General features: G+C 45.5%; 1 protein-coding gene and 1 long non-coding RNA gene across 6 annotated transcripts in view; one reads left to right on the top strand and one right to left on the bottom strand.

The window, feature by feature from the left end:
- MPP5 (membrane palmitoylated protein 5) overlaps positions 1 to 25,585 on the bottom strand; it is a 177,194-nt gene extending 151,609 nt beyond the window's left edge. Inside the window, exon 1 of one of the 5 annotated variants that reach the window (XM_033950752.1) lies at positions 25,486 to 25,585. The gene's annotated coding sequence lies outside the window, so the exon portion shown is untranslated. Of the gene's footprint in view, positions 1 to 23,689; positions 23,784 to 24,409; positions 24,565 to 25,485 lie in introns of those variants that run through there. The other 4 variants (XM_033950751.1, XM_033950750.1, XM_033950753.1 and 1 more) reach the window with 4 other exon arrangements.
- LOC117363290 overlaps positions 24,879 to 27,433 on the top strand; it is a 50,766-nt gene continuing 48,211 nt past the window's right edge. The window contains exon 1 of the long non-coding RNA XR_004540017.1: positions 24,879 to 25,093. This is a non-coding gene — a long non-coding RNA (uncharacterized LOC117363290). The remainder of the gene's footprint in view (positions 25,094 to 27,433) is intronic.

Below are 27,433 nucleotides of genomic sequence, written 5' to 3'. Positions count from 1 at the left end.
CACAACCCGGAAGAGTGGCGTCTTTTCATTGATTCGTCAATGTTAAGCCTGAAAGCTGTTCTGTTGCACAATGGCAACGTTTATCCTTCAGTACCTGTTGGCTATGCAGCACATATGAAAGAAACATATGAGAATATGGAAATGTTACTAAAGTATGTCCAGTATACCAGGTATAACTGGAATATCTGTGGAGACCTCAAAGTCGTTGCTCTGTTACTAGGACTGCAGCTTGGCTATACAAAGTACTGCTGTTTCATCTGCGAATGGGACAGCCGAGACAGAGAGTCGCACTATTCTAGAAAGAACTGGCCACTCCGTAAAAAGTTAGTTCCAGGACAGAAAAATGTAGCACATGAATCGCTTGTTGACCCGACAAAGATATTTTTGCCTCCTCTTCACATTAAACTGGGACTCATGAAGAATTTTGTGAAAGCAATGAACAAGGAAGGGGAAGGTTTTCGTTATTTAAGACAGATGTTCCCAAGAATAACTGATGCCAAGATCAAAGAGGGTATTTTTGTTGGCCCCCAGATCAGACATGTTATGAGTGACAAGCGATTTGAAGATCTGTTAGTTGGGCCGGAAAAAATTGGCTGGAAAGCCTTGAAAGACGTTGTTGACAATTTTCTGGGCAATTACAGAGCCCCAAACTACATTCAGCTGGTAGACAAACTTCTCAAAGCATACAAGAGAATGAAGTGCAATATGTCACTCAAGATTCATTTCCTCCATTCACACTTGGACTTCTTCCCCGCAAATCTCGGTGCTGTGAGTGACGAGCACGGTGAAAGGTTTCATCAAGACATAGCTACGATGGAGAAACGATACCAGGGCAATTGGAATCCGTCAATGCTTGCCGACTATTGTTGGATGCTACAACGTGATGCACCAGACACTGAATATAAAAGAAACTCGGGAGCAAAACACTTTTAATTCTGTTTCATTTAGTCGCTTGTGCGAAACGTAAACTTGACTATATATTTTATTGTCAGTAAACATAAAAATGTCTATTTCTCATAGTTCTTACGTGATGCAGTAAAACCAAAACCATATTTGAGCATACCAAGTTGGTACCTGTCATAATCACCAAAAACTTTTCAGGAATCAAGACTTAACCAAAAAATTGTTGTGCAGTGTTATTTAAATCTGGAGAAAATTCTTCTAGTAGTTGTTCTTTCTGCACTTCTGAATTTTCAAAATTCTCTTCCCTATTTGAAGGGACCTTCTGGGTCATTTTTGAAGATAAAGGTAAATAGTAAATTCTGTTTACTGGCGGAATTTGGTCAGGGGAATATTTCAAAATATCAACTATTTTTTTTAAAGCATCTCTAGGAGTCAAGCCCACAAATTTGGGAAAGTTTATTAAGCGCAAACTTAATCTTTGATTAAAGTTCTGAAAAAAATTCCAATTTCTTATGTATGACCAAATTGTCTTTAATTAGAGTAGATGAAATATCACGAGCAGAGATTACCTCTTCTTTAACCTGTTGTAACTGAAGCATGTAATCTTTCGCAACAGTCTCTACATTTTCTGTTAGTAAATTTTACTTACAAGAGATGATAAATCAGCTGTATTTTTGGACATCAATGCCTCCATTTTCACCAACATCCTCCAAATCCCTTCAAGTGTAACCCCAGTCGGTGTGTGTGTGTGAGGAGGAGGGGGCAAAAAATGTTATCAATACCTCCAGTGGGTAATTTCACAGCTGAGCTGAAAGCAGTAGGGGAAGTTCACTCTGGCAGTTTATCCACAACAATATCCATAGTCGGCTCCACTGCAAGGACTCCCTTCGATTCAGTCGGAATGGGAGGAGGCAAACAGGCCGGAGGAGACAAAGAAATATCAATGCCCAAAGCCTTTGGTGCTCCTTCTCCTTAGGCTAATACAGGCTCTCTAACTCCGGTTCCAGACGCAGGTGTTGCAGCTACAAATCGCTGGATGGTCTCTTGATGCAGGAGTGGAAGTTCGGCTGACAGAAACTCCAGCCTTCACCACTCCTTTCCGCTTTGTGCGAAAAATAATTGAAAGAGACAAAAAAGTTAGCGTTCAACCTTCGAGGAGACGCGTTGCTGTTCATGCCACCATCTTGACTCTGCCCCCCTATCCCTCTTTCAATTGAAACAAGGGTGCCTGGGATGAAAGTGAAAGGGGACAGACTCAAATGTAACTTGAGGAAATATTTCTTCACAGAAAGAGTGGTGAATTCATGGAATGGCTTCCCAGTGGAAGTGAAAACTATCTGATTTCAAGAAAGCTTAGGACAAATACTTAGGATCTTTAAGTGGTTGATGGGGTACCAGCTTTACAAAAGGACCTTCTGCTGCTTGGGCAGATGCATACTGGATTGTTCCAGAGAGCACCTCAGCCTACACTGGTGATGTCACTGGCAGTTTTCTCTACCTGCACCTTGCTGGTAAGAAAGGGTAACATCCATTTGTGCAGAACAGTGCTGCTGACTAAAGAAAATGAAATTATCCAGTAAAACATAAAAATTCTCCTTTCTTAGCCTCAGTTCCACTGCTCTGGGTAAATGGGATGTACTGAAGCAATCTACTGGGTGGGAGAATTCAAGGCCTCCCTAAATGATGATTCAGCCAAAGTCCAAGCAGACTCTGGCCAACACATCTAACCTATAGTACTTAGCAAAGAAATGGAACAAACAACATATGTTCTCAGGGGATCCTGCCCAGGCCTTCGGCCTAGGAGAGTGGGCCTTCTGCCCTTGTAGGTAGACTCAATAACTGCCTTGATCCACCCCACAGTGGAGACCTACATACAGTCTGGCCTTTCTAAATGCCATAAAGCACAAAGAGGTGGACAGAGACAAAATTCTCTCAGGAAGCAGAGTAATATCCTCCAGACATCTAGCTTGTGGAGTTTTGATTCCCAGGAGCTGAAACTTCCACTGAAAAGGAGATCAAGCAAACCTCCTAATTAACATGGAATGGAAACATAACTTTTGGCAGAAAGGAGGGGACTATACATAGGGACTCTAAGTTCTCTGTGAAGAATAGATACGAGTCCCAGCAAAACAGTGCCTGCAGCTTGGAGACTATGAGCAGAGGTGATAGCTACCAGAAAGACCACCCTAATAGCAAAGTCCTTGGTGGAAACCAAGAGCAGAAGCTCAAATGGAGCCTCTGATAGCACTCGGAGCATCAGATTTGAGGTCCCTTGAAGGGAATGAAGGGTGTAGCGAAGGTGCAGATTAGCCATGTTCTTCAGGAACCAAGTCACTCCTCTATGCAAAACCAGAGAGATGAAAACTGGCCAGAGCAGCCACCTGAACACTCAGGAAGCTCAGAGCCTATCCCTGATCCAAGCCTACCTGGATTCAAGAACTCACCAGACCCCCGACGGAGGCCAGGGACCAAAAGACTTCCTGGAGTGGATCAGCATGGAGACCACTGTGGGAGAGAACCCAAGCTTCTCCAAATGTCTCCTTCCAACAGCCAAACCGTAAGCCAGAAGGAATCTAGATCTTCCATGTCTAATGGCCCTTGCTGGAGCAGATCCTGACCCCTGATCAGTGTAAGAGGATCCTTCATCAGAAAGTACCAGAGAACTGCATACTACAGCCTGCAAAGCCAATCCAACACCACTAACAGGACTAGATGAGGAGGATGTATAATCCGGATGTGTAATCCTGCACAAGAGATGGCCTATCAAAGGTCACAGAGAGAAGATATAGAGGGGCTCCTTCAATGGTCATGGTTGAACCAAGCATATATCCCCTGGGAAGTTGGCTCCCAACAGCAACTGAAGAAGTGTTCTGCCTTTGCACTGATCCTGTATGTCATCAAGTCAAACTGTGGAAATTTGGGGGAAAAAGGCCCCAGTGATCCACAATGAGCCGTAACCGAGAACATCCACCTCTACCCTGTCTGTAACGTGGATCGCTGAAAGGGTCTGCAGATGGGTCTCCGCCTACCAACAGAGAAATGCTGCCTCAAGGGTCACTGCCTGACTCATGGCACCATCCTGCTTCATCCAACATCACTCTGACCGCTTTCCCCTCGAGAAGTGGCCAAAACTCCTGTAGAGCTAGGTGAACTGCCCAGGACTCCAGGCAACTGATGAACCAGGATGCCTCCTGGCTCAACCAAGTGCCCTATACACTCCAGTCCAGATAGTAAGCTCCTAAACCAAGGGGACTTGAATCTGTGGTTACCAGAATCTACTGTAGGAGATACAGAAGAATCCCTTTCAGCAGGTGAACTGGACTGCCCCCACCAGGCTAGACTGAGCCTCTCCTTTGGCGGAAGAGGTAGGCGAATAGTGGAAGTCCTGTAAGGCCAGTATCCACTGGAACAACAGAGCCTGCTGATGATGGTGCATATCAGCCCTCGCCCAAAGCATCACCTCCAGCATAGGCCAAGAGCCCAGAATCTGCAAGTAATCCCAAACAGTGGGTTCTGGGAGATCGCACAACTGGTGCAACTGCATCCAGAGCTTCTCTGCCTGCTCCTCCAGAAGAAAAAGCACCTCTCTTGCTATGTCAAATCAAACCTTAAGTTACTCCAGAGACTGAGAAGACAGGGCCAGATGGCTCTTGGGTCTGTTCACTACCCCAGTCCAGGGAAAGATATGACCCACAAGATAGCCAAACTGGCCTCAGAAGCAGTCAGCCCAAATCATTCAGTCATCCAGGCAGGGACGAACCTGAACACCCTCACGCCAGAGGTGTGCAGCTATCACCCCCGTCACCTTCATAAATGTGAGGGGCATCATAGCCAGGGCCAAAGGGCAAAACCCAAAACTTAAAGTACTGCCCCAACACACACACATGCAAGTATCTCTTATGATGATCTGTAATGAACTTCCCTGGCTGCATTGAGTTGATGACTGAGCAAAGCATTTCCATCCAGAAGTGCTGGACCCACAAACAAGAATCCACTTGGATGAAAGAAATCACACTTCTTCAGGACCATAAAATAGGAGTGCTTGTCCAAGCCACGCTCTATCGGCAGAACAGGTTCCATTGATCCTATATTGCAGAGATGCCAAAGAGTACGAGTGCTTTAGAGCCAAACTACAAAGAGATGGCATGAAGGCATTTGGAACCAGACAGGCAAATTCCAAAGGAGTACACCCTCTCAACCACCTCCAGAACCCACTAATCTGAGAAAATGTGAACTAGAGTAGTCCAAAAAAAAAAAAAAAAAATCAAGATTAAGCAACATGACCTTACAAGTCTAATTTTGTTCTATGTCTGGCCACTGTTAATTGTGCCAAACTGTAAGCCTTTTTGTGAACATTTAGAGATCGATCAACAATTTTTAATTTAATACATAAAGCGCAAGTACACAATTTACATAAAATTTTCCATCTAAACCTGAATTGTGAACAAATACAAATGGAAAGAAATTAAAATACATACTGTGTTACTTGCAGCTGAAAATAGGCTTGTTGGCATAATGATTATGCATTGTTCAATGTTCAGTGAAGACTGGTAACTAATGTTATCATTCCACAGTAAATATAAAATGTTTGTTATGTGCGAACACTGAACGGTAATAATCCTACATTCAATCAGTATTCATCAGTGTAGCTTTGGAGCAAGTTGGATAGGTCTTTCTGTGCTGAGCAACAAGGTGAAGGAGGAGCTGCTTCTGCTCCTCATTCTTTGTGAGACTTGATTTATACTGCTGCATTAAGGCAATTGCTCTTTCAACAGAGTCGTTGACTACTGTCATTGATGATGCTTCAAATACTGGTACTTTGGATCAACCCTCCAGTTTGCAGGACCTTTAACTAGAAATTATTGAGCCTTTTCTTGTACGTTTGTGTCAAGAACACATAAGAATAGCCTTACTGGGTCAGACCAATGGTCCATCTAGCCCAGTATCCCATCTTCACAGAGGCCAGAAAGCAATTAATACTAAATTCTAATACAAAACACAGCTTAAAATAGCAGCAAGAGCTCCCTTTTTTCTTTAAAATGAGTGACGTAAAATATTTAGCTTAATCTCGTCAAAGTCCTTAACAATTTCTCCAATTCCTCACCAAAAAGCAGCTTACCATGAAATGGAAGCTTTATCAACTAGTGTTTGGATACTGCATCTATGGGCCAATGCCGCAGCCACAGGTAGCACCTTGCCGAAACAGCCAAGGTCATCTGCTTAACTAACAACCTGATCAAATCATACAGGGATTCTGCCAGGTAGGCCAGACCAACTCCTTGGCTGGAATGGCAGGAGGCTGAGCTGTATCTAGCTCCTCACAGGCTTCTGCTGCCTCACATACTGCTACCTGGAGAGACAAAGTTGCCACCTCTTAAAAAGACTTAAGCGTGGATTCCAGCCTGGATATTTTCCCGGACAACACCACCCTCCACAGGGAGAGTCATTTTCTTGGAAATCACCGTTACCAGCACATTGACCTTAGGCCAGAGTAACTTATCCAGCTTGCCATCTTGGGATGCATGGCTGAGGAAGAGAGAGTCTCAAAGGACTCAATATTGAGAGCCTCCAGCACCAGAAGGATCAAAGAAGGCAGCATACTACCATAGGATCATCTGCCACATCCAGCAGTTCTCCCTCTTCCAATTCCTCAAGAGGGGCAGTTGAGAGTGAGGTCACTGAACTGCCCACCACATAATAGAAACATGATGACAGATAAAGGCCAAATGGCCCATCCAGTCTGCCCACCCACAGTAACTATTACCTTTTCCTCTCTCTAAGAGATCCCACGTGCCTATCCCACGTCTTCTTGTATTCACAGTCTCTATCTCCACCACTTCTTCTGAGAGACTGTTCCACATATCTACCACCCTTTCTGCAAAAAAGTATTTCCTTAGATTCCATTCATATCTAAACTTCATCCTATGCCCTTTCATTTCAGAGCTTCCTTTCAAATGAGACTCAACTCATGCGCATTTATGCCACATTGGTATTTAAATGTTTCTATCATATCTCCCCTCTCTCCTCTAAAGTATACATATTGAGATCTTTAAGTCTGTCCCCATACTTCTTATGTCGAAACCACGCACCATTTTAGTAGCCTTCCTCTGGACCAACTCTATCCTTCTTATATCTTTTTGAAGGTGTGGTCTCCAGAATTGTACACAATATTCTAAATGAGGTCTCACCAGAGTCTTATACAGGAGCATCAAGACCTCCTTTTTCCTACTGGCAATAGCTATTCATCCTAGCATCCTAGCTTTCGCTGTCACCTTTTCAACCTGTTTGGCCACCTTAAGGTCATCAATCACAGCCAAGTCCTGCTCTTCTATTGTGCACGCAAGCTTTTCACCCCCTAAACTGTACCGTTCCTTTGGGTTTTTGCAGCCCAAATGCTTGAACTTGCATTTCTTAGCATTAAATTTTAGCTGTCAAATTTCAGACTATTCTTCAAACTTCACCAGGTCTTTCTTCATGTTATTCACACCATCTGGGGTGTCTACTAGTGCTGCCTGATTCACGATTCGAATCGGTTCACCGATTCACTTCGGGTTCACCGATTCGAATCGATTTAAATTTTTTAAAAAAAAATCAGCTTCCCGATTCGGACCCTCTCCCCTCGCCTCCTAAAGAAGGAGCGGCAGCACTGCACTTGTTGGCTGCTGCTGCACCTGTTTTAGAGGGGGGAGGAGGGAGGGTCAGTCGGGAAGTGCTGCATCCGGCTTCCCTCCTGGCCTCCCCAAAGGACTGCCACACACCCCCCCCCCCCGAAAGACTGCGCACCCCCCCCCCGGGAAGGCCTCCGTGTTCCCCCTGGCCTCCCCGAACCGTTTACCTTACAGCTTCAGCCGAAGATTGCAGTTACAGCTCTTTGCATTTTGGGGCCCATCCTGAGGGCACCCGGTTTATTTATTAGATGTCTGTGTGAAACACTGTAAAAGGCTTTGCTAAAATCTAAATACACCACATCTAGCGCACTCTCTACCTAATTCTCTAGTCACATAGTCAAAAAAAAATGATCAGATTTGTCTCACAAGATCTACATCTAGTGAATCCATGTTGCTTCTGGTTCTATAATCCACTGGATTCCAGAAACTTCACCATTCTCTGTTTTAAAAGTGTTTCCATTAATTTGCTTACCATAGAAGTCAGACTTACTGGCTTTTAATTCTGTTTCTTCCTTACTTCCACTTTTCTGTAGACTAGGGACATCCGCCCTTCTCCAGTCCTCTGGTACCACTCCCGACTCTAGAGAAGCATTGAAAACGTCAAGTCAGTGGAGCCATCAGAACTTCCCTAAGTTCTTCAGCACCCTCGATGTACACCATCTGGCTCCATTGCTTTGTCTACCTTTAATTTAGCTAGCTCCTTAAGAACACAACCCTCTGAAAATCGATCAGGGTCTACCACTCCTTCATCCCTATTCACATTTGTCTTCTGCAGTCCTGCTCCCGGCGCTTCAGCCGTAAACACAGAACAGAAATATTTGTTAAACAATTCAGCTTTCTACATATTTCCTCCCCTTTACTTCTGAGTCTCACAATGCCACTTTTGAACTTCTTCCTATCACTGATATATCTAAACTAGTCTTTAAGCCCTTTACATTAACGGGTGCTAGAGATTCCTCTTCCTGTATAAAGTTGTTGGTTTTTTTTTAATTTTAGGCTTCCTCCCCCTCCCTTTTCCCTTCCCGTCCCATCTTTCGCTTTTTCAACCCCCTTGCATTTCCCTTTGCACGGTCTCCCTTGTGATCATGCTTCATCCGCTCCTTCTCCTGTGCGGGCCACCGGAGCAGAGAGGACGGGGTGGAGGGGGCTGCCGGCCGGGGCAGGCGGAGAGAAGCTAGGCGGCTGGAGGAGTAGCAGCAGCCGCTGCCGATCGCAGCCTCCGTCCTGCCTTCGCCTATCTGGATTTGCTTTTTTTTCTTTTTTGTTTCTTACATTGCATCGGGAAGGTGGAGAGCGGCCTGCGAGGTTCGCGAGAGCGGCTGGCGAACCTCAGCAGGCCACTTTAAAGAGCAGCGGCAGCGGGAAGGAGGAGTCCCTGGAACACGCGCCTCCAGCAAGTGCAGGTGCCGTGAGGTGTGACACAGAAGCACACCTCACGCCACTAAGAATCACGATCTTTGAAAAGCCCATGCATGCTTAGCCTTTTATTATTATTGATTGATGATTGATGATGATTGATGATATTTCTAGCTTACATCTTTCACGGTTTGAGTTACTGACTCCAGTCGATGGAGAAATGCACTTCGGGGAAGCGAAATCTGATGGCGGCTCTGCCCATCATCGGTGACCACAACATATATTGTATATCTCCGGATGGGCACTATTATTGCATGGGCTCTTAGCTAAATGCATGAAGCCCTTCAAACCACCGGAGCCTTAAAAATGGCAAAATCTAACGTCAGACTGGTCAAGAATCAAAGGAAAGGCTCGTTTTCCACAGGAACAGCTATGCTGGGTCCAAGCAATGGTCCGTCTAGCAACAGTGGCCGATCCAGGTCGCAGCACCTGGCAGAATTTCATAGAAATCGCTTTTTACTTCTTGCAGCTGAAAATCCGCAAAGCTGAGCATCGCACGTTATATCGGGGGGGGGGGGGGGAAGTACCGAGCCAAAAGAGAAAGCGGAGGCAGGTGAAGCTGCTCAAGGGTCTGAAGCTCCGCCAGCGAGACAGACCGAGCCCCGACCGCACCCTGCAGCTGCCCGGTTCAGCCGATCCCGGGCTTCGGTGGTTATTGCAACCCCCCCCCCCTCTCTCGGGCCCCCTCCTCGGTACCTGAGCAGCAGTGCTCCGGGATCTTTCTCTCGCTCTGCTTACTGCCCCTGGAGAAGGTTTCCGGGGAGATTGGAGCACAAGTAGCAGCAGCCCGGGCACCGGGAAATAGGGGGCGTTGCCCTGAGTTACTCCGACCTCTGACCCGCCCTCTCTCTCTCTCCCTCAGCAGGCTGATTTGAAGAGCAGCGGCAGCGGGAGGAAGGAGTCCCTGGAACACGCGCCTCCAGCTAGCGCAGGCGCCGTGAGATGTAACACAGAAGCACACCTCATGCCACCAGGAATCACAGTTTTTGAAAAGCGCATGCGCGCTTAGCCTTTTATTATTATTGATAATGTCTTGCCTTCCCATTTTACTATGTCAGCTATTTTTTTTCTTCCATTTGTATCTTTGCTTTCCTGACTACTCAACCAGCCTCTCTTAACGTTTCCTGATATTTTTGTCTGTCTTCCTCTTTCTGTGATCTTTTGTAGTTTATGAAAGCTAACCCTTACCTTCTCAGCTATTACTTTTGAGAACCAAAGTGGCCTTCTTTTCCTTACTTGCCTCACAAAAAGGTTTGTTGCCCTTACAATAAATCCTTTCAGTTTTGCCCAATGCATTTCTCCTCCTTCCAGACAATTTCTTCATGTAATCCTCCATCTGAACAAAGTTAGATTTTTTAAAGTTTAGAACCTTTACTTTTGAATGAGCCCTCTCTATACCCATCTTAATATTAAACCATACCATGCAGTGATCACTGGATGCCAGATGATCACCCACCATAACATCAGAAACACTTGCCCCGTTTGTAAGCACTAAATCTAGTTTGACCCCATCCCACATGGGTTCTATTACCAACTGGTGGAACAGTTCTCCTTGTAGAGAATCCAGGATCTCCCTACTTCTAGAAGACCCTGCAATAGGAATACCCCAACCAAAATCTGGCATGTTAAAATCTCCTATTAGTAAAAATTCCCATTTTTTAGATATATTCTGAATGTTTAGTATTAAATCTCTGTTCACTTCGTCAGTGAAGGAGGTCTTTATATCACACCAATGTAAATATATTTGCCATTCTCTCTTTCCAAATTGATCCACAGTGCCTCTTCCTTGCCATGCAGATTCTGCAATTGTGTGGCTTTAATATGTTCTTTAACATATAACGTTAATTCCTTGCACCAACCTAAGTTTTTTTGCAGAGCCTGTAGTATGATTCTTAATATCTTACTCGATTTAGTTTGACTTGAGCGGTGACAGTTTGGCGGCCTCGGGGTAGCCTTTCCCCTGCTTGATCAACCTTTGTTTTGTTTCCTTTGGTTTGCATTTTCTTTGGTGTTTTTTGGTTTTGGGGGGTGAGAGTCTTTGGGAGGGAGGTTCTAAGCATTGTCTTTTGGAGCTCATCTGAATCCAGGGCCTTGAATGCTTTTTTTTCCACTTTGGTCAAGGTTAGACATCAGTTTGGTGTGTTGGGATGCTTGTTCTTTCTATGATAATATGCTGCTGGTTTCTCTTTTTGTGTCTGCCACAGGCTTGATACGCCCCCCTTTTTCTTGTTGCTTTTTCTGGCAGCCATTGCTGTATTTGTATATTTTGGTTTCTTGTTCTGTGGGGCGGGGGGGGGGTGGTTTGGTGGGGGGTGGTTTCTTAGGACCAAGGGATCTTTGTTGTATGGTTTCTTGTACCACTCTAACTGCAGCTGGATTCATTGTTCCTTTTTCCTGACTTGTTCAATAAAAATCGTTACACCTTAACATATAACGTTACTACCCCTCCTTTTCTTCCTACCCTGTCTTTCCTGAACAGATTATAGCCCAGTATAACTACATCCCAGTCATGGTTCTCCATGAACCACATCTCTGTGATAGCCACTATATCTAATTCCTCTTCTTCCATCACAGGTTCTAGATCCAGAATCTTGTTTCCCATACTTTGAGCATTAGTATATTCTGCTTTCCAGACATTGCTCCCTTTTCCCATCCATGTAGAAATATTCAGAGATTTATTATACTCACCCGCAGGCTTTGATCACTCTGCCCCATCACTCTAGTTTAAAGACCTATTCAGTAGTTTAGCCAGCCTGCTGCCGAAGACACTTCTTCCCTTCTTTGATAGATGTATACAATACCATCCCTGCTCAGCAGTCCTTGGAAAATCATCCCATGGTCCAGCAAACCAAAATGTTCCTCCCCCGAGCTTGCAGGATCTGCGCTTTGGAACTGAATCCCAAAGGGAGACTGCCTCCATAGCCCTTTGCCCACTGTTGATGGGACCTTCTCCTGTTGTCCCAACCTGGCAAGGTCGCTTGCTAAGGCTTCCTGGGGAGGTAAAGCTTGAGATGACTGTGCCTTCTTAAAAAAGAAGGCCTGATGTAAAAGCTGGTATGAGGCACAGCTGTTTCACAGATTGCTTACTTAAGATGCAAGCAGTAATTTCTCTCTCTTTGTTTGTACAATACCAGGCTTCCACTGCCCCCACAGACCGCTCCTTAGGTCCCCCTCTCTGCACGTGGCATTGATGCGGGAATGACCTCAGAAACAGGCAGTTGGTCAGAAGCAGCAGCAGAAGAAGCGGCTGAAGAATTAGCTGTCACAGGGGCCGGAGCCACTGTGTTTTCAAAGCCCTCTTTGCCAGCAGCCTGCATATTGTTCGGACACTGTTTGCCGCTTGCCATAGCAGGCACTGCATTTTGTCACCTGAGTCACCACCTTAACTTCATTTGGCGTGTTTAGCACTACACAGAGAAAAAATGCTGTTGTCCCCCCTTTGGGGAGAGAGCTCACTGCTGGTGAGGTACTCGGGAAGTCAAAGCAGCTAGAAATCTGAGTGTCAATGGTCTGAAGCATCGAGAGTTCCCCTTGGCAACAGCTTCCCCTGGAATGAGAACAGATGGCTGAAATGCCAGGGAGTCCTCTTTCACACAACTTCATCCGGATCACTGCCGAACTTTGCCTGCTAGATTCTCATGCTCCCTGCTAGACAAAAGAAAGGGCGTATTCATCCCCGCTGTCCTGAAACCAGGAGTCCTCCCCATCTCTGCCAGAACCCAGCACCGCTGCTACCTACATAGAAACATAGAAATAGACGGCAGATAAGGGCCCACGGCCCATCTAGTCTGCCCACCTTAATGTCCCTCCCCTACCTTTGCCCTGTGAAGAGATCCCATGTGCCGATCCCATTTGGCCTTAAAATCAGGCACGCTGCTGGCCTCAATCACCTGTAGTGGAAGACTATTCCAGCGATCAACCACTCTTTCAGTGAAAAAGAATTTCCTGGTGTCACCTCGTAGTTTCCCGCCCCTGATTTTCAACGGATGCCCTCTTGTTGTCGTGGGACCCTTGAAAAAGAAGATATCTTCCTCCGCCTCGATGCGGCCCGTAAGATACTTGAACGTCTCGATCATGTCCCCCCTCTCTCTGCGCTCCTCGAGCGAGTATAGCTGTAATTTGTCAAGCCGTTTTTCGTATGGTAGATCCTTGAGTCCCGAGACCATCCGGGTGGCCATTCTTTGCACCGACTCCAGTCTCAGCACATCCTTGCGATAATGCGGCCTCCAGAATTGCACACAGTATTCCAGGTGGGGCCTCACCATGGATCTATACAATGGCATAATGACTTCCGCCTTACGACTGACGAAACCCCTTCGTATGCAGCCCATGATTTGTCTTGCCTTGGACGAAGCCTGCTCCACTTGATTGGCAGACTTCATGTCCTCACTGACGATTACCCCCAAGTCTCGTTCTGCTACCGTTTTTGCTAGGATCTCGCCATTAAGGGTATAAGACATGCATGGATTCTGGCTGCCCAGGTGCATAACTTTGCATTTTTTGGCATTGAAGTTGAGTTGCCATGTCCTAGACCATCGCTCCAGTAGGAGTAGGTCGTGCATCATGTTGTCGGGCACTGAATCTTCGTCTGTTGTGCATTTGCCCACTACATTACTCAGTTTGGCGTCATCGGCGAATAATGTTATTTTACCTCGAAGCCCTTCTGCCAAGTCTCTTATAAAGATGTTGAATAGGATTGGGCCCAAGACTGAGCCCTGTGGTACTCCACTAATCACCTCCGTCATTTCGGAGGGGGTGCCGTTCACCACCACCCTTTGGAGCCTACCTCCAAGCCAGCTCCCAACCCATTTCGTCAATGTGTTACCTAATCCTATAGAACTCATCTTGCTCAGTAACCTGCGGTGTGGTACGCTATCGAATGCTTTGCTAAAGTCCAGGTACACGATGTCCAGGGACTCCCCAATATCCAGCTTCCCCGTTACCCAGTCAAAGAAGCTGATCAGGTTGGATTGGCAGGATCTCCCCTTAGTAAATCCATGTTGTCGGGGATCCCGTAGATTCTCTTCATCCAGGATCTTATCTAATTGGTGTTTGATTAGAGTTTCCATTAGTTTGCTCACTATCGATGTTAGACTCACTGGTCTGTAGTTTGCTGTCTCCATCTTTGAGCCTTTCTTGTGGAGTGGAATGACGTTAGTCGTCCTCCAGTCCAATGGGACGCTGCCTGTACAAGTATGGCTGTAAATTGGGTTTGGCTCAAATTATTTAGATAATACTTTCTTTTTCTAAGGTGAGGAAAGAGAGCAGAGAGGGCAGAAGAAATGCAATAGCAGAAAGAGGGGTACTGATCTGGCTCCCCCAGGTATATCCCCTGGGCACCCAATAAGCCTAAGGCCCCTAGGTTCAACCAAGGTAGAAGAACTACGATGGGAGCCTTTTGCAATCAATCCAAGAGCATGGGTGAAGCCATCCATCCACCTGCTGGAGATAGAGTATATTGGAGAAGTATGCAGCATACCATCTGAGGTAAAGGATCACAGCTTTAGGTGTTCTCTATCTCCATCTGCTGGTGGATTGACATACCCCAAGCACCTGGATTTGTCTGTGGCTGCTGACAGGGAAATTGAAGTCTGAAATTCAATTTCTTAAATCACTGCTTCCCTACCCAGTCTTCGGAACATAGCCAGTCAGGTTTTCAGGATATCCACAATGAATATGAACAAGACAGTTTTGCATACCTAGTAGGCAGTGCATGCAGTTTTCTCATGCTTACTCATTCTGAAGATCCTAAAAACCTGACAGGCTGGGTTTGCCCTGAGGACAGGGTTGAGAAGCACAGGCCTAAAGTTTAGACTTCTAAAGGCCTCTTTTATGAAGCTGCACACAAATGCACCGAAGCCCTTTAAATCCCTATGGGTTTCAGTGCATTTACCATGCTAGCTCATGCTACTGAGCTTGATCAAAAATCCTAAATTTGGTGTCTAGTGCTGAAAAATCAAGCACCTAGCATTTCTTCTCTACCTTATTTCACCCCTGTAGTCATCCACTCTATAAAAAGCTTTTTAGGAGGCTAGTAAATCCAGAACCTAATTCAGATTCTCAGCTCTACTCAAATTTTTTTAATGGGCAAATTTAGGCTTTTAATTTCCTCTCTTCTTACTGGTAATTGGTTATTGACATCTATACACATTTGAAAATTGATCCTTGGAGTGCCACTTAAAGCTTTAAGCAGGAAAAAAATCTTATTCAACCCTCCAGTCATTCACTGCAAATTATACTTTTGCAGCAGGTATGAGGAACTGGTGTTTCACAGATTGCTTACTTAAGATGCAAGCAGTAATTTTTCTCTCTTTGTTTATACAATACCAGTTTACTTAACTCCCTAGGAGCCTTTTTGCTGTGTCAGGTTGCCAGCAGAATTTTATTACAAAGGAGGTCAAAGTTCAAATTACAGCAAATCTGCTACATTCCATCTTTCCACAATACCTAAAGAATTCTCTACTCAGGACCAAAGTATCTACTCGAAAAGAAACTTTCAGATCAAAGAAAATCTTTAGCTAAACATAAAAATAATTCCAGTCTTCAGTGGAAGAACAACAATCTAATAAAGCCAATACAGACATGATCCGAGATATAAAAAAGTTTCTCAAAAAAGAAAATTGAATTATTTAACACAGCCAAAACTTTGTACAAGAATCAACAAAATGCTTACTCACAATTAGAAAACTGAAAAAAGGGGAAAAATACTATTCAGCCTCAACAACTATATTAGAAAATTTAACATAAGGGAATATCATAAAAGTAATTTTATTTCCCAAAGTTTATTCCCCTAGATAAAACAGGGAGATTACCTGAACAAGTCAAAGGGCTGCTTTTGACACTAGAATCCTTCCCTAAAAGCAACTAAAAACATACTTTACTTAGGATGCCAAATTAAGACCCAGGTTTAAAATCTGACTTACATTTTTTTAAATGAAAAAATATGGAAAAATTATGTTCTCACCTGATAATTTTCTTTCCGTTAGTCACAGCAGATGAATCCAGAGACTAGTGGAATTATATCCATCTACCGGTAAGTGGAGATAGAGAGAACTGAGTTGCCCTCATCTCAGCCTCCTAGCCAACCAGTATTGTTCTTCGCAATGCATCAGAAAAATAGACTCAGGAAACTCCTTTCCCACACAGCTGATACATGAGAACAACTACTCGAAAACCGAAAACAAAACCAAGGCAGAAAAAAAGTATCTCAAAATCCGTACACAATTCTGAAAAAATTTAAGACAGTGTGGAGCTCTGGATTCATCTGCTGCGATTAAAGGAAAGAAAATTATCAGGTAAGAACATAATTTTTCCATCCTTAGCATCAGCAGCAAATGAATCCCGAGACTAGTGAGATTTAGCAAAGCAGTCCTAAAGTAGGGAGGGAAGCAACCATTGTCCCACAAGACTCGAAATACGAAAGGATGCATCATAATGAGCTGCCACATCCATACTACAGCTGTGGATACAGATGTAACAGTGACAAAGTTATCGCCCTACCCCCTCGCCTCCAATAAATGCCATGAAGTTTCTGCCCAAGAAGATAGGAGGGGACTTAGGCGTCCAGGCCAATCAGAGCCTTAGGCCACCTTTCCGATGCATGGGAGGGACCTTAAACAACTTGGGCCAATCAGTCTCAGGCCCCTCCCTGGTGCATTACAAGATGCACCAGGGAGGGGGAAGGCCCGTTTTAGACAATGCAGGAAGGCCACCTGAGATGAGGGAGTCCGCGCCCCTCCAAGCATCTATTTTGAGGTAAGGGGGAAGGGGCATCGGAGACATTCTTTGGCATGGGGGTCATTTGCCATTGGGGGAGAGTGGGCATCTTTTCTGCTGCAGGGGGGCGTGGCTGGGATTTCAGAGCAATGGGAGAGTGTGGGCATCTCTCCAACTGCAGTGGGGGTGTTGCTGCCATTGCAGGGTGTTGTGATGCAGTGGGAGAGAATGGACATCTTTCCCACTGTATCACAACACTTTTTACCAGTCTCTGACATTGACCGGCACCCCTGAACCAGTCGCTTATTTTTGTCGCCAAAAGCCGACACCGCTTTTAGAAAATGGCTCAGCATTTTTTAGAATCCACTAAAGGGCTCAATTCAAAGTTGATGAGCCCATTTGCACGTCATTGTCAGAGACTGCTAGAAAGCTCGCTATTGACAAAGATAATCCGTTTTGATAATCCGCTGCTAAAACATAGAAGATGACGGCAGAAAAGGGCCACGGCCCAACAAGTCTGCCCACTCTAATGACCCACCCCCTAATTTCTTCCTTGAAGTGATCCCACATGTTTATCCCATTTTCTCTTAAAATCCAGCACGTTGCTGGCCTCAATTACCTGCAGTGGAAGACCATTCCAATGATCAACTACCCTTTCAGTGAAGAAATACTTCCTGGTGTCACTATGAAATCTCCCACCCCTAAGTTTCAACGGATGTCCTCCCGTTGGTCCTTTAAGGAAAAAGATAACCTCTTCTACCTCAATACGGCCCGTGACATATTTGAACATCTCAATCATGTCTCCCCTCTCTCTACGTTCCTCGAGTGAGTATAGCTGCAACTTACCCAGCCATTCCTCATATGGGAGATCCTTGAGTCCCGAGACCATCCTGAACCAACTCAATTCTCAGCACATCCTTTTGATAATGTGGTCTCCAGAATTGTACACAATATTCCAGATGAGGTCTCACCATGGATCTGTACAACGGCATTATAACTTCGGGCTGCCGGCTGACGAAACTTCTTCGGATACAACCCATCATTTGTCTAGCCTTGGATGAAGCTTTCTCCACTTGATTGGCAGTCTTCATGTCTTCACTAATGATCACTCCTAAGTCTCGTTCTGCTGCAGTTCTTGCTAAGGTCTCACCATTTAGGGTGTAAGTTCTGCATGGATTTCTGCTGCCAAGGTGCATGACCTTACACTTTTTGGCATTAAAACTTAGTTGCCAAGTTGAGGACCAATGGTCCAGTAAGAGTAGGTCCTGCGTCATACAGTCGGGCACTGTGCTTTTGCCTACTATGTTGCATAGTTTGGCATCATTGGCGAATAATGTAATTTTACCTCGAAGCCCCTGAGCCAGGTCCCTTACGAAGATATTAAATAGGATCGGACCCAAGACCGAGCCCTGCGGCACTCCACCGATCACTTCCGACGTTTCGGAGAGAGTACTGTTCACCACCACCCTCTAAAGTCTACCTATGAGCTAGTCTTTTACCCATGCAGTTAATGTTTCTCCTAATCCCATCGAACTCATCTTGCTCAATAACCTGCAGTGTGGGACACTATCAAAAGCCTTACTGAAGTCCAAGTACACAACATCCAGGGACTCCCCCATATCCAGCTTTTTCGTTACCCAGTCAAAGAAGCTGGGTAGCGAATCTAGGCCCTAGTTCCTAATAGTTTGTCACTTTGCAACTTTTTCTATTACTTGCGACTAGGAAGTCATTACATTTGCAACTTTTTCTCATTAATTCTGACTTGATAGTCTTTTCCTTGTGACTTTTTCCTCACTACTTGTGACCAGGTAGTCACCATCTCGTGCTTATGTTTACTTTTCTTACTTCCTATTCTTTCCATATCTTACCCTCTTGTTCCTATCCTGCTTGTTTTTCCCTTAAGATATTCTAACTTTTCCTGCCCTTTTTGTCCTCTTGTGTCTAGCTTGGTTAATTGGTCTGCGTACATTTCTCGTTATGTTTTTTTTATTTTAAATAAAGCCCATTGTTTTTATTTATTGTACACCGCTTTGATTGACTTTTTTGTTAAAAATGGCAGTATATCAAATAAAATAACTGTAAGAAAAGTAATAAAGAAATACTCACCTGAAAAAAAAAAAAATGGCCAACTGAAGGAGCCGGAACATAGGTCTCTGGAAGCAACAGAGACTTAGCCTCTGATGGGGTAAATAGCCATTGAAAGCCGTTACTTAAATTAACCCCAAAGATGAAGCTGCCCCTGGAGGTAACTGGAGCAGGGCTCAACAACCAGAGACGAAGCAGAGGCAAACTGACAGCCAAAGCCGTGCTGGGCAGTGGCCAGACTATGAGCCGACAGCAACCGGCTGATGAAGCTGCTCGCTGTATCCAGAGACTGAGCTACGATACAGATGCAGCCAGAGCTGCAAGTCGCATTCCAAAAGGGGAGTCTTGACCCACATGCAACCAGAGTGGTGCTCTACATCTAGTGATGGAGTCTGGCTGAAGGTGTCCCATACTGCATTCAGAAATGGTAATGCAGAGATGAAGGAGGTCCAAGGAAGGGACCGCAACCAACTTGATGAAGGCACCCTGCCTTCATCCAGACACAGAGGAGAACCATAGCAGCAGCTGAGCCGAAAGAGCAAGGTCTCCCCTTGTAGACTCCGAGGGGAAAGAAACCCCAAAATAGTCGCCCCAACCAAGTACGAGGTGTCGCGTGTTACCCATATAAATGCAGCTGGATGGGCCACGCCGTACATTAGAGAATGACAAGGGGAAAAAATCTGTCCCCATCGTCCCCTTCACTGCCCTGTCCCCGCAGCATCCATACAAGCCTCAGTACTGCAATATTTAGCTTATTCCTTCCTTATAAATCAAAGTTCTGGCTGCTGAACTAGAGAAAGAGATGTTCAGCTGGCAGGGCTTTGTTTATAAATTTTTATCAACACAATATACTACTTTATCCTAAAGCAAAAAAGAAAATAAATAAACAGAATTTTTTTTTCTACCTTTGTTGTCTGGTTTCTGCTTTCCTCATCTTCTCATTCAATTCCTTCCATCCACTGTCTCTCTTTGCCTTCCATTTGCTCAGTTACTGTGCCTCTCCCTTTTCCCCCCTCCCCCCCAAAAAAAAATTGGTCTGGCACCCATCTTCTTTCCTCCATAGTTTGGTATCTCTGTCTTCTTCCCTGCCAGCATCTTCTCCCCACTCTCTGTTCCCCATTCCCTTCAGCGTCTTCTCAGCACTCTGTTATCCCCATTTCCCTTCAGCGTCTTCTCCCCACTCTCTCTTCCCCATTTCCCTTCAGCGTCTGTTCCTCTCCACCCCACCTTTCCTCCCTTTCTCCCTCTCTGCCCCTTACCTATGTGGCGCTTTCACTCCGTCCCTGCAGCGAGAACACCTCTTAGTCGCTTCCACCATGCACACCGCACCCCGGACAACAGGCCCCGGTTCGACTAAAAAAACTAAACAGTAAGTGACATATTCTGCATATTCTACAATTCTATGTGGATTACAAATTATTCAGGTACTCAAGCATTTTTCCCTAACTGTCCCAGTGGGCTCACAATCTTATTTAATGTACCTTGGGCAATGGGGATTAAGTGACTTGCCCAGGGTCACAAGGAGCAGGGTGGAATTTGAACCCACAACCTCAGGGTGCCAAGGCTCTAACCAGGTGATGACCAAGGCCAGGTGGACAAACCAATCAATGCTCACCTGTATACCCCATGTCACCAGAAAAGATGAGAAAAAGGAGACCAGCACACAGAATATCCCCTTTGGAAAGGTGTAATGTGGGCAGGCACTGCAGATGCACGATAAGCCATACACGGACCAAGAAAAGAGGATGGTCCGCAAGGAATTCCGCAGCAACTGTGTTTCCCGGGGACAAAAAGCCACCAACTGAGGGAGATGGCACAAGCAGCCATAAATGTGAAACCAAGCCAGGCCCATCCGACACCAAAATTCCAGAGCCAAAGGTCGACATCTGATTCTGGAGTTGTAGGGAGAAATGTCCCTGAAACAGAGCATCCTTGAGGAGAAGCTCCAAACCAGAAAGAGAGTGCAGCAGTGGAGTAGAAGGCAAAACCTTCGACGTCCTTCTGGGCTTTGGACCAAGGAGAAGCAAGGCCAGAAGATCCAGGGCCAGGACAAGGCAGGAAGCCGTCCATAATCGCAACTTGAAAGCCACGCAGAGAAGTCTGCAACTGCAGATACCAGGACAGACCAAGATCCATTGAGTCCAGTAAACTGCTTCCAACAGAGGCGAATCCGAACATAAGTACCTAACAAGAGCTCATGAACTAGAACAGATTTTATAATGAAGACAGAAGTCCATTAATCATTATTTAAGATGCCCGATGCAGAGAGGGGAAAGTGAAATAAAATAGAAAGCGTTGGGACCGTTTCAATATTACCAGTTCAAAATGGTCCTTCAGGTAATTTGCTGTAAGACCAAAAACATCTTGTAACAAAGTAATCCAAACTTGAATATGTGCATCAACACCCCTGGCCTCTTCTTCCAAGTCATCTACAAAGGCCTCTGAGGCTGATGCTGCCCCATCTCCCTGGAACAGGGAAGGGGGGGGACTGAAGGGATAAAGAACCAACCTCAAAAATGGGGGGAAGCCCCCTGCATGTCACCCCCGTGTCTGACTGCCAGGACACAGCAACAGACAAGAGGATCAGAAGAAGCTACAGGTCTACCCAAAGCAGAAACACTGAAGTCTTCAGCAGCCCTACACCTTTTAAAAAGGAAAGCCTCGTGAAAGAACAACACAAACTCCAGAGAAAAAGGCTCCAGTGAGGACCAGAGAAAGAAGTACTTGGGCCAGCAACTGCCTGCAAAGCCAACCGTGAAAACCCAGAAACCACAGGAGCCAAACCGGAAGTTCCTGCCTAAGCTACCGAAGATACCACAGGAGCTGTCTTGTGCTGGGAAAAAATGGCCACAGGAGAGTTAAGAGACTGCAGTCACCCCCTCCACCACACAGGAAAACACCCGCACCCCCAACAAAGACATGTCCTCCATGGCAGAAGAAGCCGAACACCCCCCCCCCCGAGCACCGCTCTAACACTGTTCTCCGCTTCCCACAGCACAAGCAGCATTTAACAGTTTCTGCCACTACAAGTCGCAGCTAAAAGTAAACACCACAGGGAGCCTGTCTCAATTAAGAAATTTAAAAGCCACTCACCACTTTTATCAATGCCTTCCAAAACTCGCAAAGGAAGTCTTTCTCCTGTCAGTGACCTGAACTGTGCCTTCTTCCTTTTTTTAACAGTGTGTGAAGGAAGAGAAAAAGCACAGAAACAGGGGAGATTGGGTGGGGAAGAGACCTGGGGTGACCAGGTATAACCCCCCCCAAAGCCAGCACCACTCAGCCAGGACATGCCAAAGCTCTACTGAACTAAAAGACTAGAACACAAACTGAGCAGCAAAGATACCAGGAGCTAGTGAGAACGTGAAACCAGAAAGTGGGGAGGTAACTGTACACATCAACCTGTGACAGTGTTGATGTCATAGGTTGATGTGTACAGTTACCTCCCCACTTTCTTTCTGGTTTTGGTTCTTACTGTGGGGGTGTTGACTCTGCTTTTTGTGTTTACGCTAATGGGAATATGAACATTCACCTGCTGGAGATAAGAGTACCGACTTGCATTATTGGATTGTACTCCTGGCAAACCAGTATGCTCTATCTCCACCTGCTGGTAGATGGACACACCCACTAGTCTCTGGATTCATCTGCTGCTGGCGCTAAGGAAAACACCACTATCTAAAGGCTGGGGGAGGGGGAGCCAGGGAACACTCATGCTGGGCTGAGGTGCCAGTGATTCATGCTCTCGATCAGTGGAAAACCATGGAGGAAGAAAGTAGTGTTCCCCAGACACTTTTCAGCCAAGGTTGGTAAGAAGAACATTGCCCAAGGAATGCACGGCAGAGTGTAAAGACAGTTCAAGATCCCTGGAGGTGGGCCTAGATAGTCCTCTTAATTATTCCAGGGGTCAACTTTAGCTTTTTGACCTCCCTTTTTATTTTGACAATTATGTAGGACTGGTAAAACCTTTGACAAAAAGGATGGATCTTCTTCTGCCCTATTCCACTTGCCCAAAGAGACAGGGGATGGCACAAGGGGTATATTAGTAGTAGGATCAATTATTATGCACATGACAAAAATTGTATTAGAACTTTGAGCTACATGGGTGTCTGGATACTTAATGCACATAAATATTTTTGGCATGATATCCTTTACATTTCTGCTGTCAAGTGCTCTACCATTCATTCCATGGCTGCTACATCTCCTCACTCAATCTTGCATTCTGCAAGGCAAATCACCTCAGCTCTTCATTTCCCTGCAATTTTTTTGAACCACCTCCTTTAACAAAGCAAGAAAATGCTCAAAGTCCTTCATGTTCACATAATTATTAAGAAACCACCATTAAATCCTCATTATAGCTAGATACAGAGAATACGCTACGCCCTTTCAGCCCACCCACTAAAGTACCAGTACAACAAAACTTGTACACTTAGCCTTTAGGTCATCTGTGCATTTCAGCTTAATAGTTAATACTTTATTACCATCAGATCTAAATGAGAAGTGCCAACATCAACTGTGTCTTTGCATACAAGAGAACTGTATCATAAAACACCTTTCTGAAACAGCAGCCACTGTTGCATAGAAAATTGCACAGAATCTGCACTAAGCCCCCATATTTTATTACATTGCCCTGTCAGTAAGAAAAACCAAAATGCAAAGAAACCCGACAGCCTACTTAGCAGTGGAATAACTTTTTCTTAATGACATACAGCCAGCTGTGGACTAGTTATAGAGAGCTCTTGCTTCAGGGGTAGGGGAGGGAGAAGAGTACAGTGATTAAAAAAAAAAAGAGAAAACTCAATTTCCACCCTCTGCATCTCTGGAATACCAAAGGAAGGAAAGGGACAAATGTATTATCTCAGACCTCATCAGAAAGATGCCAAGTGCAAAGCAAACTTAAAATTTACCATAGCCTCACAGCTGACCACCTTCTCCCTAGCCACAGACATGTAAGATTGGCCGGGCTTCCAGAAGAGGATAGCACACCTTACTTATTATGAGAGGACAGACAAGCTGTGGCAGAGAAACAGAAAAGGGATTGTTGGGAAGTGAAAAGAACAAACTAAGCGAAGGCAAAGAAATCCAGCAGTGAATGTGGGGGGAGCCGAACACACACACACAAAAAAATTGAACCAATTTGGTTCCTCTGAGCCGTTTGTGGTAGAAAAACCAATCTCATATAGCAGCTGGGACTTGCTGAGGTTTCAAGTCCTGGGGAGACAGACAATTTCTGCCTTTAATTCTCAAGGGTTCCTGTTCTTTACAGCCGTACAAATACTAAAAGGAAGAGAAAGCAGCAGAACATGTGCAAGGCTCACCATCCTACGCCCCCCCCCCCGCATTTTTTTCTAGTTTTGACTTTATTCTTTCTGAGACAGAGTGAGCTGAACTACAAGCACTAGTCAAGTCTGTTACCAGATTCCATCCTGGTCAAATCAGTAATCTGTTTACTTTAAATAAGTTTCAAAACGTAGATAAGCCAGCCTTTCACAAGCGCAATACATCACCTGTTGCACAGTCATGTTTGCTAGCTATTACACATTTTCCCCAAGAAAATATTTGCACCAGCACTATATTAAAAAAGAAAGCAAACCCTTAGAAAGCAAACAAATCGATTACTTATTTACCTTACTGGATAAAATTCTAATACACAATTATTTCACCGGCGCGAACCTCTCAACCCCGTCTTCTCACAACACAGAACTACACCAGTACTGCCTACCATTACGCTTCCCATTGGCTGGCTCTTGTCACCCTACAGCCCACCATTGCTCTAGACGCCTGTCACTCAAACATAATGTTCCCCAACCTACCAAGCCAACAAACACTTTGACCCGCCTCTGTGGTTTCAATGGTTCCAACCCTTGTCATTCAAACCGGTATATCCAATCAGCTTCACTTCACATCCAACCAACCAAACTGCCTCGTTCGCCTACTATTTTTTTGTTCTCACTCTACGTCAGAACTACGCAAAAATGGCGGTCACCGGTTCGGACTTTGGAGCCCACCCGCGTAGAGTGTAGGCGCCAAACAGCTGATTACTAGTGTTATTGCCCCAGGCCCACCCAGAAGCGGCTGACCTTCCAAATATTCACAGTGGGAAACCGGCACACCGATAGCATGACTGTAGATTCGTCAGCGCGCATGCGGCTGGAAAGGTCCCACACTGCCTTCTGAAGATGTCTGGCCGCTGCCTGCACGCTGCGAAAAGCAGACGGGAGTAAGAGTGCCGGCTTCCCGCTGTGAAAATTGGGAAGGTCAGCCACCACTGGATGAGCCTGGGGCGACCAGCACTCCTGTGAGAGATCCAGGTACACGAGAAAGTTTGGCACAGGCCCCAAAACGAGCTGCTAGAGGTGGAGGAAGAGAAGTGGTGCGCTGCCGTGTCCAAAGGAGTGGAATGTGCAAGCTGTTGCATCGGTAAACCTTTTTGTGCGTCGGGCCTTCAGTGCGTCAAGCAGCTCATCAAAAGGCCAGGCTAGTGTTTGAGGTGGGGTCTGGCTGCAGGCCAACACTCAACCCTGCGTCCTGCACGTTTGCTCTGCTACAGCTTCTCTTAAGACTTTTTGGAGGGGAGGGGGTATGGGTTTTCCCAAAGAATAAAGTTACCGGGCGTCCCCGATTTGGGACTAGTGTCCTTAGCTGTGGTATGTCTTACAACTTCCTAGCCGCATGAGATCCTGTGTAGGATTTCTCTCCTTACCCCCGTAATGCAGTTGGTTTCTTGACTAGCCCTGCTCAGCACTTGAGCCGGTAGTTGCTCACTGCACTTAACTTTGATTTTGCTTCAGCATCTCCTGGTACTCCTTCCGGCCTCCTTGATTACTGTAGCTAAATGGAGTTAAGGGTTTTATCCTAGGACAAGCAGGCAGCATATTCTCAAATGTGGGTGCTGTAATCCATGGAACCCAGCATAGACTGTCTCAAGTGAACTGTCGCTTTAAGAAATCAAAAGACTGGCCATACCATGTATGTGCTGGTGATTTCCTCCTGCTGCCAGCTCACAGGACCATCATTTCTTTGTTTTCCACAGAATGGAGCCATCTATTGAATTTCTCTTCACACGCTTTTTGGCGTGTATCATTTATGTTTTTTTAACATACCGTATTTTTCACTTCATAAGATGCACTTTTTTCCCCAAAAAAGTGGGTGGAAAAGTGAGTGCATCTTATGGAGCGAATACAATTTTTTTTTTTAACACATCCCCCCACCCCTGGTACCTTTTTTAAATGCCGATGGTCCAGCACGGTCTCACACTCACCCTGATAAGAACATAAGAAATGCCTTCACCGGATCAGATCCTAGGTCCATCTAGTCCGGCGACCCGCACACGCGGAGGCTAAGCTAGGTGTTGCCTGTTGAAGACCCGTATCCCACAATGTGATTTGCAAAAAGGTGTGCATCCAACTTGCCCTTGAATCCCAGAATGGTGGTTTCCGTCACAACCTCCTCTGGGAGAGCATTCTAAGTATTCATCACTCGCTGTGTGAAAAAGAACTTCCTGATATTTGTCCTGGACCTGTTGCTCCTCAGTTTCAGTGTATGACCTCGTGTCCGAGTCACATTTGACAATGTGAATACCAATGTTTCTTGCTCAATTTTGTCGATCTATTTACTTCATTTCTCCCCTGTCTCCCTCCATAATTGCATGCTCACCTCGGGCCTCCCTCTGCCTGGTTTTCTAGCTCTCTGCACCTAACCGAGTCCTCACTTCCCCAAAGCCAACCAACGTGCCACAGTGCGCATGCACAGATTCTCTCGCCCTGCCCACTCATCACTCATTGGTTCGAAAGCAAGGGAAAAAAAACACCCAGCTGCCCTGCATTCATTGGCTGGCAGCACACACTGCATTTTTTCTCCCCATAGGCCCCGCCTAATAACCTTGTTGACTTGGAGGGAGGGACAGGTCACGCGCGAGCTTATCTCTCTGGTCACAAGGAAAGGGGCTGGTATTTACCTTCTCTATGAAAGCAGCCTGTAGGATTTGGTGAACCTAAGAGGCCCATGCTTAGAGAGCCAGGCCAAGAAGAGCATAACGCAAAAAAAACCCCAAAACTACGGCCATGTTTAGCGCACACGGGAAAACGTGCAAAAAGATTGGCCAGAAGGCAGGGGTGTAGCCAGTCAGCTGATCTAGGGCTGGCCCAAGACCAAACTGAGTGGGTCCCAAAAATTTAATCTCATCTCACCGCCGCCCCCCCCCCCAAAAAAAAAAAAAAAAAAAGGACTGTAAATACCTGTCCATCTTACGCTGCTACTGCAGCATGAATCTGACCTCTCTAAGGCAGCGCGGAACCTCCCAGCTGCAGTGTGTTGATGGCCCTGTAGCGACTTGCCCTCAAAGGAAGTTATTGCATCCTACTAATGCCTCAACTTACTCTGAGGGCAGGACATAGAGCTGCCTACCACCAGACGCACTTACATGTAGAGGAGGTAAAACCAGGAAAAAAATTCTGAACAAAAGGTTTTTTTTCTTGGGTTTTTCTCCTCTACAGGTGGATGCGTATTATGGTCGGGTGCGTCTTATAGAGCGAAAAATATGGTGTGTGTGTGTGTGTGTATGTATGTATATATATATATATATTATATGCATTCATTTTACTAGTACCAGTATTATTTCTGTAGTGCTACCAGACGTACACATCGCTGTA

The sequence above is a fragment of the Geotrypetes seraphini genome, chromosome 7 (assembly GCF_902459505.1).
Source record: "Geotrypetes seraphini chromosome 7, aGeoSer1.1, whole genome shotgun sequence".
NCBI classification, from domain to species: Eukaryota; Metazoa; Chordata; class Amphibia; order Gymnophiona; family Dermophiidae; genus Geotrypetes; species Geotrypetes seraphini.
The sequence above is the reverse complement of the archived record's forward strand: the minus strand, read 5'-3'. Positions and strand labels throughout refer to the sequence as shown.